General features: G+C 32.7%; 1 protein-coding gene across 5 annotated transcripts in view; it reads left to right on the top strand.

Moving 5' to 3' along the window:
• Positions 1 to 808: 808 nt before the first annotated feature.
• Positions 809 to 15,754, top strand: part of LOC148601723 (uncharacterized) — a 58,975-nt gene continuing 44,029 nt past the window's right edge. For 2 of the 5 annotated variants that reach the window (XM_088554902.1, XM_088554893.1), the window contains exons 1-2: positions 929 to 1,054; positions 10,233 to 10,282. The gene's annotated coding sequence lies outside the window, so the exon portion shown is untranslated. Of the gene's footprint in view, positions 906 to 928; positions 1,078 to 2,043; positions 2,142 to 10,232; positions 10,283 to 15,754 lie in introns of those variants that run through there. The other 3 variants (XM_088554895.1, XM_088554894.1, XM_088554897.1) reach the window with 3 other exon arrangements.

Below are 15,754 nucleotides of genomic sequence, written 5' to 3'. Positions count from 1 at the left end.
ACATTCTTTTGATTACCGCTATAACCTTGGTCCCCTTGATTACTCTTTCATTTGATTCGCTTATCTACATGAGAGTTTTTCTTGATGTCTTCACTAACCTATGATTTGATTTTGTCAAGTAATGTAAGAGGAAAAGATTTTTGAAAGAAAAAAAACATTAAAAGAATAAAAATAAAAACGTCAAAAACTCCAACATAACTTAAGATTAAAAAGAAAATTTGCTGAATACTTTTACTTTATATCAGAATTTTGCTAAACCTAACGGGTATTGTAGATACGAAAAACTTTCGATCTGACCCTTGTGTTCTATTCATACAGCGGTCGTGTTTTACAACGGATCAAAAATCCCCACATAAGTTCTATGCAGGATACCCCACGGAACATGCATACCAAGTTTAGTTCTAATTGGTCAAATAGTGTCAGAGAAGAAGACTTTTGAAATATTGTTAACGACGACTGACGACGACAGACCCTTAGTGATGGTAATAGCTCACATTGCCACTTTGACTAGGAATATTGGTACTTAATCACCAAGACAATTGATGACACCATTTTCAACAGAATTAATTAATACGACACGGATTTTTTTTTTTTGTTCTCCGCTCTGGCACCTCTCGAACTACAATAGTTTAATATTTGACATGTTTCTCTGTATTGGTAAAAATTTCTTCAAAATCTGTTGAAAAGTACTCAATTGGCATTTAAATAGTATGGTTTTACATTGAAAAGAAGTGGCCGAATACTTTCTTAATGTTTATCCTCTGAGATCGGAGCAAATATCATGAATTTATAGAAACCGCAGCAACATCAGCAGTCACGCACCTGCTTGATGAACTAACCAAGCATGAAATTTAAGACACATGGTTGCACTGCGGCGGACAAAAAAAATCAATAACTGTAGTCAAGTAAGTGTATATACTTATACAATATCACTGACCTAGTTTCTGTTGATAAACAGTGATAAATTATCCAGCCGTGACCTGTGTGATAAGGGAAGGTTATTTGATCAGGCGAAACGCACCATGACTCCGGAGGACGTCCCCAGTTATGGATGGTAGGTCGAGCGTATGATTCTCTGTAAGATTTATGTTTACAATTGTATATGTCTGTTCTCTGTTGATTTGTATTTTCGTTGTGCGATTAGGGAATGTTTCAGTTTAACAATAAAGCCGGGGTATGCAGGGAAGGGGCGATTTTTGTGACATTTTAAAGTGGTAAACATCCTTCCTTTCCTTTTAAATCTTTTGTAGAAATATTTTCACGTGAATGTGTCTGCTTTGCGAAAGTCGCAGAATTGACTGCACTAGTTTTGTACTGGGGTTTTATATTAAAAGTGGATGCAGATACTTGTCTATGACACCCCGTCGTGGAAGTCTGGGGCCTGTTTAGCACCAAATAAGGAATTAAATATAAAAGATCCTTGTTAGCACTATTCCTTTCAAGTGTGTTAAGGGGCAGACTGAATTGTTTTGTGGTTAGAAAGCTGTTGTGGTTTAAAAATTACAAAAAAACCTTCAAGGGACAGAATTAATGTGATCAAAATAGTGCACCAAGATCAGTACTTGATCCCTATTTAATGACTATGATACAGTGGTTCACGTACAAGTGCTTAGGTGTTAGAAGATTTTGAGGATGTGCCTCTGGGAGGCCATACATTAAAATGTACAAATGTAAATATTAAATTGAAAAAATAAACCAACACTGTCTTTCTTTAGGTTTGTTAGAAATCCAGAGGGAGGGTACCTGTGGGAATGCTATGGTTGATAGAAAGTTTAATTTTTAACATACACACCTATTAATCATGTCTTTTATTACGATGCACTTATTTTTTGTAGGAATTTTGAACAAAATATAAGTACACTGTATTTTAAAATGTTACCTGCAAATATATTTTAAAAAGTTACAAATTTCTCTGTTCATTGATGTATTTTTTGAAAGACAAAGTGACAAATGCATATTTATATGAATAAAGTGTTATCAGAATGTTTCATTCATTTGTTTTATTAAACCTTTAGTATGAAGAATGTCTGACCTGTATGTTATAGATGTACAAACGTATGTCTGGCACCGTAAAATAAGTGGCAACAGTTATTTGAAATGTTTTTGTGTCAACTTCTTCATGATAGAGCTCAAAAAGCTCCGTAAGTACAATCAGTCTATTTGGAAGCGCTGACACGAGAGATTTGCTTTCTTGGTGCAGCATTTATTATATTTTAGTGCCACGATACTCGTGGCTTCCATTGTGCTCATCATCAGTATTACGCTTGGATTTATGTGATATAAATCTGTTCCCTATTCAAATGCTATTGTGACCTGGTTTTAAACATACTTTCGGTTTTACCGGAAATTGGAGGAAATTGCCAATTTTGTTAATTTGGGAGAAAAAATGTATTAGGGTCGGGAGAAAAAATTGGGTCGGTCGGGAAACCTGTAACAGACAGTTCTTTTTTTTGGCCTAAATATATTATATCTGCAAATCCAGAAGGTGTTGTTGTCCATTTGACTAATTCAAATGTAAATATTGTTAAGATTTCAAAATTAGGTTGTGGGAAGTATATATGTATGATTGCTCTTATTTATTAGGGTTCTGAGTATATCTTGTTAATTGAAGTCCTATATATATTGCCCAAGACAAGTAAAATTTACAGCAAGCGGAATTGTATGTATAAGAAAGCAACCTAAATTTCATTAAGGTGCTCTTCAGACACATTTCTGGAATGGTTGATTGATTGATTGTTGGGGTTTAACGTCCAAGCAGCAATATTTCAGCTATATTCAGACGATTCAGGAATGGATAAGCATTTTTTAAAAGCAACTCTGCAAGTCAAATAAGTTTATTGACTAACGTTTCAATATTAGCCTTAGTGTGGTCAAAACTATCAGTAAAATACAAAAGTGTGCCAATACAGGATTTAGGTGTCCAATACGACTTTTACCAATCCAATACATCATATTGGCTGGTTAAGATCTATATTGGCATTTGGCCAAAATGACGTATTGGACTAGTTCGTCATTAAATGTATAATTGCATAAGGTTTTCCATATTGGCTCAGTTATTGGTCCATGGCTAGTCATATTGGACTTCAGCTAGGCCTCATTCCAATATGGCTAGCCACAGACCAATATTAAGTCAATATGGAAAATTATGTGCAATAATACTGTAATATTGACTTTCCTGAAAGGACCATGCAGTTTTAAAAGAAAGTTAATGTCATTTCCTGGGGTTTACTTTTATCTTACCTGTGTATGATGATGTTTTGGGGCCAGCTACATCCTATCCTGTGGTGCGAGAGTTTCCTCGTCATTCATTGAAGACCAATGAATGGCCTGGAACTGACACTGGGTTGTTATATGTATCTCTTTGACATATTCACCATACCCATTCTCATTATATTTCATAGAGTTCAAATATATAACACCAGTGAAAGCTTAGGAATGTCAGTTATATTGTTCCACAATATTTTTTACTTCAGCCTTGATTTTTGGGGTAAAAACTTGAACTTTAGAAATTAGGGGCCAAAAATGGGGACCAGACACATGCATTTCCTGATGTCCAGATGATAACTGGACTATTGTTTATTTTCGGTCCTATATCGCAATTCTTTATTGGATACCTTATATATAAGAATCCTTGTGTGCAGTTTTCAAAAAGACTTCAGATATCTTTAAAACTAGGTATTATTTTAACTTCGAGTTATTTTGGAATTGAAAAATTACCAAAAAAAAAAAAATTTTAACACTAACCCTTACTAAGGGGGTTAGTCATGCAGACATGGCCGAGGGGTAAGATTAGTTAGATATCAGAAACTAACCCCTAAGTCACGACGGCATGACTGACCCCCTTAGTAAGGGTTAGTTTTATAAGTATTTTTTTTTACTCTTAAATCAATAATTCCAAATTCAAATAATACATGTACCTTGTTTTAAGGTTTTTGAAAATTTTTAATTGACTTTCAAGTTTTGTGTTATATTGTGTCCAAACCAGTTGCTGTGTCCATTATTTTATTGAGATCTACATGCAACTGTAACTTTGGTTTTTACTGTATAGCTAACCCAACAGAGCAATGAATGTTAGAATATACATTTGTATGCTTCTATCATTGTCTGTTATCTTTTTAAAAACTACCTATTGAAACCATTAATTTAATGAAGCTCAATTTTGGTATGGTCATCTTTGATATACATGATGTACATGTATGTAGTTTAAAATTTTAATTTGTCATGTTTGTGTTGTAAACAAATGGCCAATTTAGCTACGTTTATGTGAGGGAAACTCTATTCTCTAAAGAAGATCTATGGTCGTTATCAAGAACTTGTGGATCATAACTGTATATCCATTTACACCATGAACACTGATTTGTTCAACGTGTCATAGTTTACCTCTCCTCTTTGTCTACCATGGATTTGACTTTATATGAGCAACTCGGCACCTGGTCCATGCTTCCAGTTTTTAATTTACTTTTGCTACCTTGTATGTATTATTTTGGTTATTTTATGTTCTTTGTTGTATTTGTCTGTTTTCCATGTCTGGTCTTTGTCCCTGGATTACATTCTTATGATTTCCGCTAGAATCTTGGTTCCCTTGGTTACTCTTTCAGTTTTGGTTATTCATATGTATTTCTAAGAATAAAAGAGACCGAGCATTTTTTTCTTAAGGTCTTCAATTTCTCCGTTTGGTCAAAAGTTATACATTTTTTTTGGAGTTAATGCCAAAACTATCTACAATGTACATGTACAAATGTATTTTCCCACTTTCGTTTTGCCTATGGATAATTAACAATAGTGAGAAACTGCAAACAGGTCAGTTGTTTAGAATCATTAGGGTTACAATTTGTCTTGCATGACCACCCCGTGTCACTGTTGTAGAGATTGTTTGAGGCTGTAGTTTCTGAAGTTGAAGGACTGAAGAACTGTAAATTAACACATTGAAGTTTACACGGACTAATGGTGGTATTTATTTTGAAGAATTTCTAGCAATTTTAGCATCTGCAAAAATACTTTTGTTGTCCTCTCCACTTATTAATATATCTGATATAAATGATCAGTGATGAAATCAAAACTAGAATCTGCAAATAACATCTCTTTTCACTTATTTCTTTAATTCTCATCAATGTTTATTACCCACAAAATTAATTAAAAAATCTTTTTTTTTGTAAGATGAAAATTCATTACACTGAACCTTGTTTGAAGTTCCTTACATCTTATCCAGGCGTGAATTGTCTTGTTCCGCTGGCTTCACTCATGATTTGGTTGGCTAGGCAACGTAACAAGGATGTCATAGCCATGAGCCAAGAAGCATCCATCACGTCTTTGTAAATGGATTTTACTTCATTTTGTTTATTGCAGTTCAGTGACTCGTGTATTATTCGTCCTTAATGACTTCTAAAGTAAATTACCATTTTCTCCTATGATTTCAAAAACAATACTGTTCATTCTTCAGCGACAGCACTGACATTGATCATATGTTTTAAAAGCCGTAGGATTTCTGTTGGCTTCTGTATGATTTGTCTTCAAATCTGGTCTTCTGTAGCCTTACATAACATACTAAGTAAGCTTTAACAATTTACGTGAATTCTTAATATACATGTAGAATAATAATAATACTACTTTATTTCAAGAGGGTAACACAGATCTAATCTTCCCCGAAGCTCTTTCACAAAACAAACAAAAATACAGATAAATTACTATGCCAGAGGCAAGTCCAGACACTTTGAAAAGAGGGATGCTAGGATATTATTTTCCATTTTTTTACATATTTACTCATGAAAATGACAAATTTTTCAATAAAAAAGGGGAGTGCCAACCCCCTGCATCCCCTCTGGATCCACCACTGAATGCCACAAAATGAATACACATGTACTAGCATAAACATGTAATACTTATGTGTATGCAAATAAAATTATCATTAAACATTATACCCTGGTAGTACATGTAAATTCTTTAGCTTGTTGTTCCATTAGGAAGATTTTTAATTTCTGCTTAAAAAAAGACTTATTCCTTTTGCACGTCTTATTTTATTTGGGATGGTATTTCAATGAAATGGGCCATTGTAAACAAAAGTATGTCTGAATAGTTCTGTCTTAGGTTTGCATTGTTAGTGGCATTTTGTGATTAGTATGGATTTAATTCAAGAACAAATTTTATTTTGTCTGCTTAATAAGATGGAGCTAATCCATTTAAACATCTAATGATTGATCAAGGATGTTACATCTTTGTACATGTACATGTATTTGCATTTTACTTGTCTGATAATATCAGTCAGTTCATATGTTTGCAGTATATGTACGTTAATTCCCTTGATTTTTTTGTTGTTGTTCTTTTATATTACTCTTGTCAAGTATGGTGCAGTGATTGTAAGCTCTCCTCAACCTTAGTAAGGTCCAAGTGCCTAATATCTGGCACAAATTACGATGTACAAGTACAGACATTATGGTCTTTTGATTCTCCAATTTTTGAAAATCAAGTTTAGGACTTGATAGATAAGTTGACCTCAATGCCCTCTACAAATGATCCATTTTTTTGTCTGACTTCGGTGGCTTAGTAAGTGGTAGGAATGATACATGTCTCAGGACCTTTTCAAATTATTTACTTTTTGTTTCACTGGATCAAATGATACAACCATATTATTCCAAATATTCCAGGTGAGCAATTTAGAGCCTCTAGTTTCCATAAATTTCAATGAAAATCTGGTCTTTCAAACAATTTTTGAAATTGGCCCCACTTGAGGTCAGAATATCCTAGGAAATATGGCCCATGTCATTTACTGTAGGGATGTTTAGCTTGAACTTCATATACCAGGGTAATAAACTGACTCAAATTAAAGCCAGTCCTGAATACAATTTTTCAATACATTTACTATATGGTTATATAGATTTTTGCTAAAATTAGCTAGCCCTGCCAAAAAATAGCCAGTCTCAGGCTGGCGGACAAGCTACTATTTCTAACTCTGCATGTACATGTAATACAGTAATTCATGGATTCTCAGTTATATATTCAAGCCATAAAATATGCAAAGAGCTTTTACATGAAATTTATGAAAGCATAAATGCATATTACACATGCTGAAAAGCCATATTTGTGTCATTGTTGAGCATTGTGTTATAAGTGAAATCAAATCACTGTTACATATAAGTACAATGATTTATGTGAAATTTATTGTGGAGAAAGGTATAAACTGTTTTAATTTCAATACTTCAGTAAAAAAGAAAAAATGTAACATTAAGATATATATCGATATATGAGGCAATATGTTTCCCAGATATTCATTAATGCTATTGTCACACTAACTGAGGCGAATCTGATATAAAGTCAGTGTGTGCATGACTTGATTCATGAATTTTCATTAGACGCTTAATACTTTGTTCTCTGCTTTAAGGATCATTTATTCTGTAAATTACAATACTGTGTGTGACGAGCATGAAAATGTCAAAGGATTGGATATTCTGCATGGGTGGCTTTTATAAGGAACAAAATTGTGTCTCGTTATGAAATTAATTCTTATTGATATTTTAGGTTGTGTCGTGAGGTTTTATGTGTCCTATAGTAAGGTTTGAAGAACTCCATATTTGAAGAATATGATTGATAAAGTATATAAATCTTGCATTTACATGTTTTGTTGTGCAAGGAAGAACTATTTCACTGTACTATTGTATAATATTGTTAAGGGGCCAGCTGCAGCTTGCCTTCTAGTCTGAGGGTTTCCTCTTGTTCATTGCTGACTCATGGGTGGCCTTGATCTGACATTTTTCATCCCTGTGAGGTTGTTGTCTTTTTGACTTATTCGCCATATCCAATATATTGAATCTCAGTACTGTATTCATTTGAAACGACTGAAAAACATTTTTTCTGTCATATAATTGTATATACCATGTTGTTGTTGGTTTCGTTGGTGTCCTGTTAAATTTAGTAAACTACAGATCTTTTCAAAGTTTTAACACTTTGTTCTTTGGGACATGGGAAAGGGCCCTGTAGTTTTTGGAGGTATAGTTGTCCGTATTGCTGCTGTATACACTTAATGGATCTCTCTGAAATTTAAACACATACAAGTTCCATACCAGAAATGTATGCAATATCTACATATTAAGTATTTGGACACTTACATTTGTACTGTAAATGTAACTTCAAGAAATATTTGCCTTCATTTGAAAATTGCAATTTTGTCATTTCTGTCAAAAATGCAATTTTAATCGTAGTGATTTTGAGAAAATTCCATATTTCAAAATACATTTAATTGAAAATAATGTAAACAGTTCCTGTAAATGATTTATATCAAAAACCTCATGAATTTTTTTATTCTCAACAGGAAGTACATAAATAAAGGGGAGATAATTGGCAGGAAAATCAAAGCTATGATGTTTTGTGAAGAAATATGCAAGACAAGAGAGCTGAGAAAATTCATTAAAAACATAATTTGTTGTCTTTTTTTCTGAAGACCATTTCATCCTCCATTATTTTTGAAATTTAATAAGTAATTTAAACAATTTTTGAATCACAGGATAATGTTAAAGGCAAATCATAGTGAAAAAAGTTTCATTGTCTTCCAAGTAATGACAAATGACCAGTTTTTAATGTATTTTTTTAGATTTAAAAATCATAAGTCATTTTAATTTGTATACTACTTTTTAAAAAGGTTATGTAGTCTCAGTGAAATTGTTAAATGAAAAAAGAAGACAAATGTAAAAAAACAACATTGTTTTCTTTTCTTTTTCAGGAAATCTATCTGTATACTCAATTCCCTGTCCCTGAATTCTTCCTGTACTTTTTAGGTTTTTTTTTTTTTTTTTTTTTTTTATGATATTTACTTTTCACCAAGCCCTTCTGTTATACAATTTGTTTACACCAAAACAATACTAAATGTTGAATTAAACAGTACATGTTTTTGACCAACTCTGTATTATAACTCAGATTTCCACTTTGATTTTGACTTAACTCACCATATCTATTTTAAGCTATTAACTATGTCATACTGTTAGGAATGCTATGGATACAAAACAATAAGGGAAATTAACATTGTTTAGGTATTGCACATTGAATTTATTGGATTAAAAATTGGAATGGCAATTTCTGTTTATAAATGATGTGAACGTACATACAGTAGATTATAATCCCACTTCCAAAATATGTCAGGTTATATGATGGAATCTTTGGAAACAAAAACAAAAATGTTTTTATTTAGAATATAAAAAAGTAGATATGCATTTCTGGTTCCCAATTTATTTCAAATTTTTTCTGATCAACCCACCTGATTCCTTCCAGTCAAAAAAACGTAAACCAATAAATTACAAAAGTGTGGCTTTAGTTATGTAAAAAGTTTCATAATGCATGTTTTACTTATGGTAATTTTAATCCAATTGCATTTTTTGTAATAACAAACACATCAAAATTGTAAACTAGATTTACATTTTCCATCCATCTTCTTGCCTATTTGTAATTCTTGTAACTTGATTTTGATTTTTTAAGGGTTCCTGGACCTGTTGAAACTCCTCCTTATTCATATTAGAGATATTGGGTCATATAAGGCAAATGTTTAATCCTGTAAATTTCAATAGAAGATTGAATGAAGTGTCCACACTTGCCTCTCTGTTCAGGTTTCAGTCTCTGTAAGAGAATCAAGCTTTGCCCCACCACACAGAAATTTGAGCAATAAAACAGTTTCATTTTTGGGGGATAGCCAACAGATGCAAATTGATGGCATTAATTGACTAAATTAGGCTATATGATGTTCAGAGTCTATTATACAATTCTGTCTTTTTTGAAAGGTTGAGACTACATGAAATAATTAAACATGAGCTTTGAGTAGTTTAACTCAATTATCTTTTAGCAGTAGGTCTATTTAACCAAGTACCAGAGAAAGTTTCAACTGTATGTAACATACAACTCGGAGACAAAATGAAATACTGGTGATATGATGTAATACTTTTGTGTAATGAAAACATTGTAATGTGGCTGCTAAGTCCTTGTACTGCATGTTTTTAAATCTAATTCAAATCTGCAATAATATGGCAACCTGCATGACATGATCTTAGTAGGTGCATCATCTGATGCAGTTTACATGTGTTGCAAGTGAAGGTTGAAATGTGACATGCATGACTGCACATAATGGATAAATATAAATAATGGAGTTTTACAGATAAGAAAATTGATTCTGCATGACTACACTTTTTGGATAAAACCCATACATTTTCTGATATTATTGTAATTAGTTGAAACTGTGTATTAACCTCTATTTTCAGGTAATCAAGACCTTGGATGATATACAGACTATTGAAAGAAGCTTGGTCAGGTAGGTACAAGTCAGTTCTAAACTCTTGCATGCTGAATCATGTAGGTACAACTCAGTTCAAAAGTCTGGCATGTTTCTTTATTGGAAGTTAGTAGTTACAGCATTTCATAGTAATTATATGGTAGTATTAAAGGTAAGTAACTTTTCGATGAATTAAAGCATATGTTTGCATAGTGTTGAAAAAATAGTAGAAGTTAAAATTACAACTGATACCCACTTTAAATAAGGCATTACAATGTTTTAACAGTGGAAATTTGCCAACACTGCCCACACTTTTTGCCTACTTGGAATTAAAGATCATGTGATCTTTTGTCATTTCATAGCATCCATCTTACTTGTTCACAGTTGGCTATTGTCATAAATCTTCTTCTGTAATCTTTTCTCTGAAGCCACTGAGTGGATTGTATCAAGATGAACTTTTGAAATAATATATTTATGCTGATTATGTAGGCTATTTTTAGAACATGGGTAAAGGAGCTTACTTCAAATTGTAAATCAGTTAGGGTAAAACTATATATGACTTTCCTTAATGAATTCTATTGGGTTGAAGTTGAATAACAACTCATCATCAGAACAATTACACAATTAGACAAAATCCAGTGTATTGCAGTTGTTGACTATTATCTTGAAAACTATGACAAATGAAAAGAAATTTTCATTTACATGTATGTAATAAATTATGACCAGGCCAACACAAATATTTAATTGGAACCATTTCAAATAAGAGAAAAATATGCTGTTCTTACTGGTTAAAATATGATCACATGGTATTAATTTAACAGCATTAAAATGTCAGGAGGATATTACCACATGATAATGTCCTCTTTAATGAAATAAACACAATACATAAATGTAATTGCTCATGTAGAGGGCATAATTAATCAATGAATTGCTTTAAGAAGGGATATTGCTTTCAACAGTGATCATATTCTTGCCTCAGCATGGCTTTAGGCAATGTTTTGGGCAATATCACTGGCCCTTGGGTATTTAATATATCATGATAATGCCCTCTACATAAACTTCTGTTATATAATTGTTGCCCTTATAATAAATAAATCGTCATTATTTGGATTTTGTAACTATTTTCTTTATAATAATAAATATGTGAAAAATTCAGGTTGCTTGGAGCCTGGTTAATATTTAAGAATTGGCAATAATCAAAATTTTGTCTATTGAAAAGTAACAAATTTTCCATGTGCATGTTGTTTATCACGTGAAGTGCAATAAACAAAATATAACAATAGACAAAATAGCTCTGAATTTAACTGAATAGGGGCGTGTCAATATTGTTTTATCCATTGAGATATAACAAAATTATTTTAACCAATCAGATTACAGTATTTATCTCAAATTAATTTATTTTCAAATACAAAGGTAAGATCCTTCAAAGATTGCTTTTATTCAGCATTTCATTACTAAATGCCCACGTTGTCTGCTTAAAAGCTCACATGTATTGAGCATTTCATTTTTAAACAGGTCAAACCCATAATCATCCAGTTTATTTAATTATCAGGATACTTTTAAGTGTCCAGTTTGTAAATGTAATATTTATGCAAGGTACCTAAAATAAGAATAAAATGAATCAAGCATCCCTTTGAGATTCACATTTACTTATCTTGTCATGCATCAGTTCAGGTTTTTGTGGGCCATTTATCTAATTGCCCATGGAGTATAAATAATTAGTGGAACAGTTCTCTACTAATGATGTGTAAACCATTGTATTGAATTATCATGTTCTATCATTACACATTTTCTGGATAAAAATGTTTCTGAGGTTATTTGTACTCTGGTAGTTGATCTAAAAGTCTGTCTCAGAGTTGCAGGATCAAATTTGGTCTTGGGGAAAGAGGGTAATTATTTCCTCTGAAATTGTCGAATTCTCTCTAATAATTTTTTGTATAAAGCAGAGTTTTGAAATTGTTTTGATGTACAGTAGCAGTCCTGGTTAGTTGAAACAAGCCAGTTCAGAAGAAAGTTCAGGATTTTATGGATCATTTCCATAGAATAATGTGAAAAATACAAATTGTCAGCAAGTAGTATAAGCAGGTGTGTTGTCAGATTTTATGCAACTCAAGTAGAGCAGGTAATAAAAAGTGAAAATACCTTGAAAGCTGTTAATCTCTGTGATAGTTCATCTATGTTTCCCCTTCCTAGTATGGTACAAGTACATTTATGTTAGATTTACACGTATTTGATAAACGTATTCAAAATTCAAAATATCTAGAGAAATAGAGAAATACAATAATATCTAACGAGAAATAACTGGTGTAAGAAAACACAGAAAACTACTGACAGCAAAGAACTGATCTTAAACAAGAAGTGTAAGTATTCAGTAGCTAATCATTGTATCTCAGGTTAAGAGGTATTCTGTATTCTAATCGTTGTATCTCAGGTTTGGAGGTATTCTGTATTCTAATCATTGTAGCTCAGGTTTAGAGGTATTCAGTATCTAATCAGTGTAGCTCAGGTTTAGAGGTATTCAGTATTCTAATCAGTGTAGCTCAGGTTTAGAGGTATTCAGTATTCTAATCAGTGTAGCTCAGGTTAAGAGATATTCAGTATCTAATCATTGTATCTCAGGTTTAGAGGTATTCAGTATTCTTATCAGTGTAGCTCAAGTTAAAAGGTATTTTGTATTCTAATCAGTGTAGCTCAGGTGTGGAGGTATTAAATATTCTTATCAGTATTGCTCAGGAGTGGAGATATTCAGTATTCTAATAAGTGTAGCTCAGGTGTGGAGATATTCAGTATTCTAATCAGTGTAGCTCAGGTGTGGAGGTATTCAGTATGCTAATCAATATTACTCAGGAGTGGAGATATTCAGTATTCTAATCAGTGTAGCTCAGGTTTAGAGGTATTCAGTATTCTAATCAGTGTAGCTTAGGTTTAGAGGTATTCAGTATTATAATCAGTGTAGCTCAGGTTAAGAGGTATTCAGTATCTAATCATTGTATCTCAGGTTTAGAGGTATTCAGTATCTAATCATTGTATCTCAGGTTTAGAGGTATTCAGTATTCTTATTAGTGTAGCTCAAGTTTAGTGGTATTTTGTATTCTAATCAGTGTAGCTCAGGTGTGGAGGTATTAAATATTCTTATCAGTATTGCTCAGGAGTGGAGATATTCAGTATTCTTATCAGTGTAGCTCAGATGTGGAGATATTCAGTATTCTAATCAGTGTAGCTTAGGTGTGGAGGTATTCAGTATACTAATCAGTGTAGCTCAGGTTTAGAGGTATTCAGTATTCTGATCAGTGTAGCTCAGGTGTGGAGATATTCAGTATTCTAATCAGTGTAGCTCAGGAGTGGAGATATTCAGTATTCTAATAAGTGTGGTTCAGGAGTGGAGATCAGTGAAGCTTATGTGTTGAATTATTTAGTATTCAAATCAGTTTTTTTTTCAATTTTCAGTTCTGATCAGTGTACTATGTACATGTAGCTCAGATGTTGAAGTTTTCAGTATTCCAATCAGTGTGGCAGGTGTTTAATTTTCAGTATTCTAATTAGTGTAGCTCAGGTGTTGAAGTTTTCAGTATTCCAATCAGTGTAGCTCAGGTTTGGAAGTTTTCAGTAGTGGGATTCAGAGTGTAGCTCAAGTGTGGAATATTTTAAAACTTTTCCTAGAACTCAGTCACCCTCCCCCTCCCTTTTCAAGGTTCTCTCTTTTCTGGTAGGAAATCCAGCAAAAACCAATTTGTACTAGCCACAGATTCCAGGACGCATTACATTTCACAGTTTGTGCTTGGGTGAGATTTCTAGTTCTAATCAGGAAAGGTTTGATGGAGCTTGAAATTAATTCATTAGAGACATTGCTGGGAGAAAGTTTCCAAATGATTGGTCATGTATTGCTGTTATTCTATGGAACTCTGATTTGTTTTAAAATAAAAGACTGAATCATAGAATCTCATCTAATATTGTCTTCCAGTTGCTTGCGACTCTGTGTTTATGATTTTTGTTCTTGATATCCTATAGAATGTGTACCCTGGCAAATGAAGTTAGGGTTTATAGGCTCTGATCTCTCTGTCTGCCAGATATAACATTTAGAAAATCACAGGATTCTCTTGAAACTTTGTGCAGTGTAATAACACTTTATGAAAATTATCATATTGTGCAAAATTTCCATTTCGACAAGTTTTATAGGAATATTTGTTTTGGACTTCTCTTGGATTTTCAGCTTGTTGGCTGATATTACAGGCAGTTTTAAAATTCAGACAGCTTATTTAAAAATGAAAACAATAATATTTGGACGAAGGAAATGTTTTTTTTTAGTTTTCCCTTTAGTGATACAAAAAAAAAAAATTAAAAACAGTACATGGGCCTTTAGTTCATGACGTAGAATTCCCCAAAACCCTAAGTCTGCCTTTGCAGGGTTCTCAATAAGTGCTGGCGACCAGCGATTTGGTCATCTACTTTGACATTGGGGCCAGCTATCTTGTTGCTAAAAAAAAAATAAATTGAAAAAAAATGTTTGGTTATTTCACGTTTCATACTTTAAAAAATTGCGTCATTAACAATTGTACTCTTCTCCTCTTAAACTATTGGGCTGATTAGAATGAAACTTGGTATAAATGTTCCTTAGGGTATCCTGCATATACTTATGTGGGGATTTTTGATTTGTCGAAAAACATGCCCTCATTACTAAAAATAGAATGTATGGGTCAGACGGTAGTTTTTCACATATATCTCCAAAACCGTTAGGTTTAGCTAAATTCTGACACAGGTAAAAGTGTTCAGCATGATGAGATCTATCTCTGGTCAAATTTTGGTTTTAATCCTTTAAGCCATGTTGGAGTTTTTGCCCTTTTTCAACGATTTTTGCTATTTTTAATGTTATTTCTTTAAAAAATCTTCTCCTCTGACACTACTTGACCAATTGAAACCAAACTTAGTATGAATGTTCCTTGTGATATCCTGCATAGAACTGATGTGGGGATTTTTGATCCACCAAAATTCATGGCCCCCATTACTAAAAATAGGACATAGGGGTCAGGCAGTAGTTTTTCGCATATATCTCAAAACCGTTATTTTAGCCAAACTCTTTCAATTGCTGAAATGATTCTTATTATAAGGTCTTCAAAAGTCTTCAGGGATCAAAGTTGTCAGGTGACTCCTTGTAAGAGTTATTGTCCTTGAAAGATTAATTTTTTGTTTTTTAACAGTTTTCAGCCAATATTTTGAAACCTATAATAGATAAAAAGAAACTTTCAGTTGCTGAAATGATCCTTATGATAAGTCCTACCAAAGTCTTCTTGAGTCAAAATTGTTGGACATCTCCTTGTTTAATTTATTTCTCTTGAAAGACAAACTTTAACCAGGTGAGCAATTCAGGATCCTGGGAGCCTCATGTGTTTTGTCGTGATCGGCTGTATGAATAAACAAACTTTAATCGTGGTTAATTTGGCGCTTTTGTAATGGATGTGATCCGTTTTTTTTTTTTTTTTTCAAACACAGTACTGATTCCGTATCACAGATTCT

The sequence above is a fragment of the Perna viridis genome, chromosome 12 (assembly GCF_037379345.1).
Source record: "Perna viridis isolate PV_CMFRI_1.1 ecotype Kerala chromosome 12, ASM3737934v1, whole genome shotgun sequence".
In the NCBI taxonomy this organism is placed as follows: domain Eukaryota; kingdom Metazoa; phylum Mollusca; class Bivalvia; order Mytilida; family Mytilidae; genus Perna; species Perna viridis.
The sequence above is the reverse complement of the archived record's forward strand: the minus strand, read 5'-3'. Positions and strand labels throughout refer to the sequence as shown.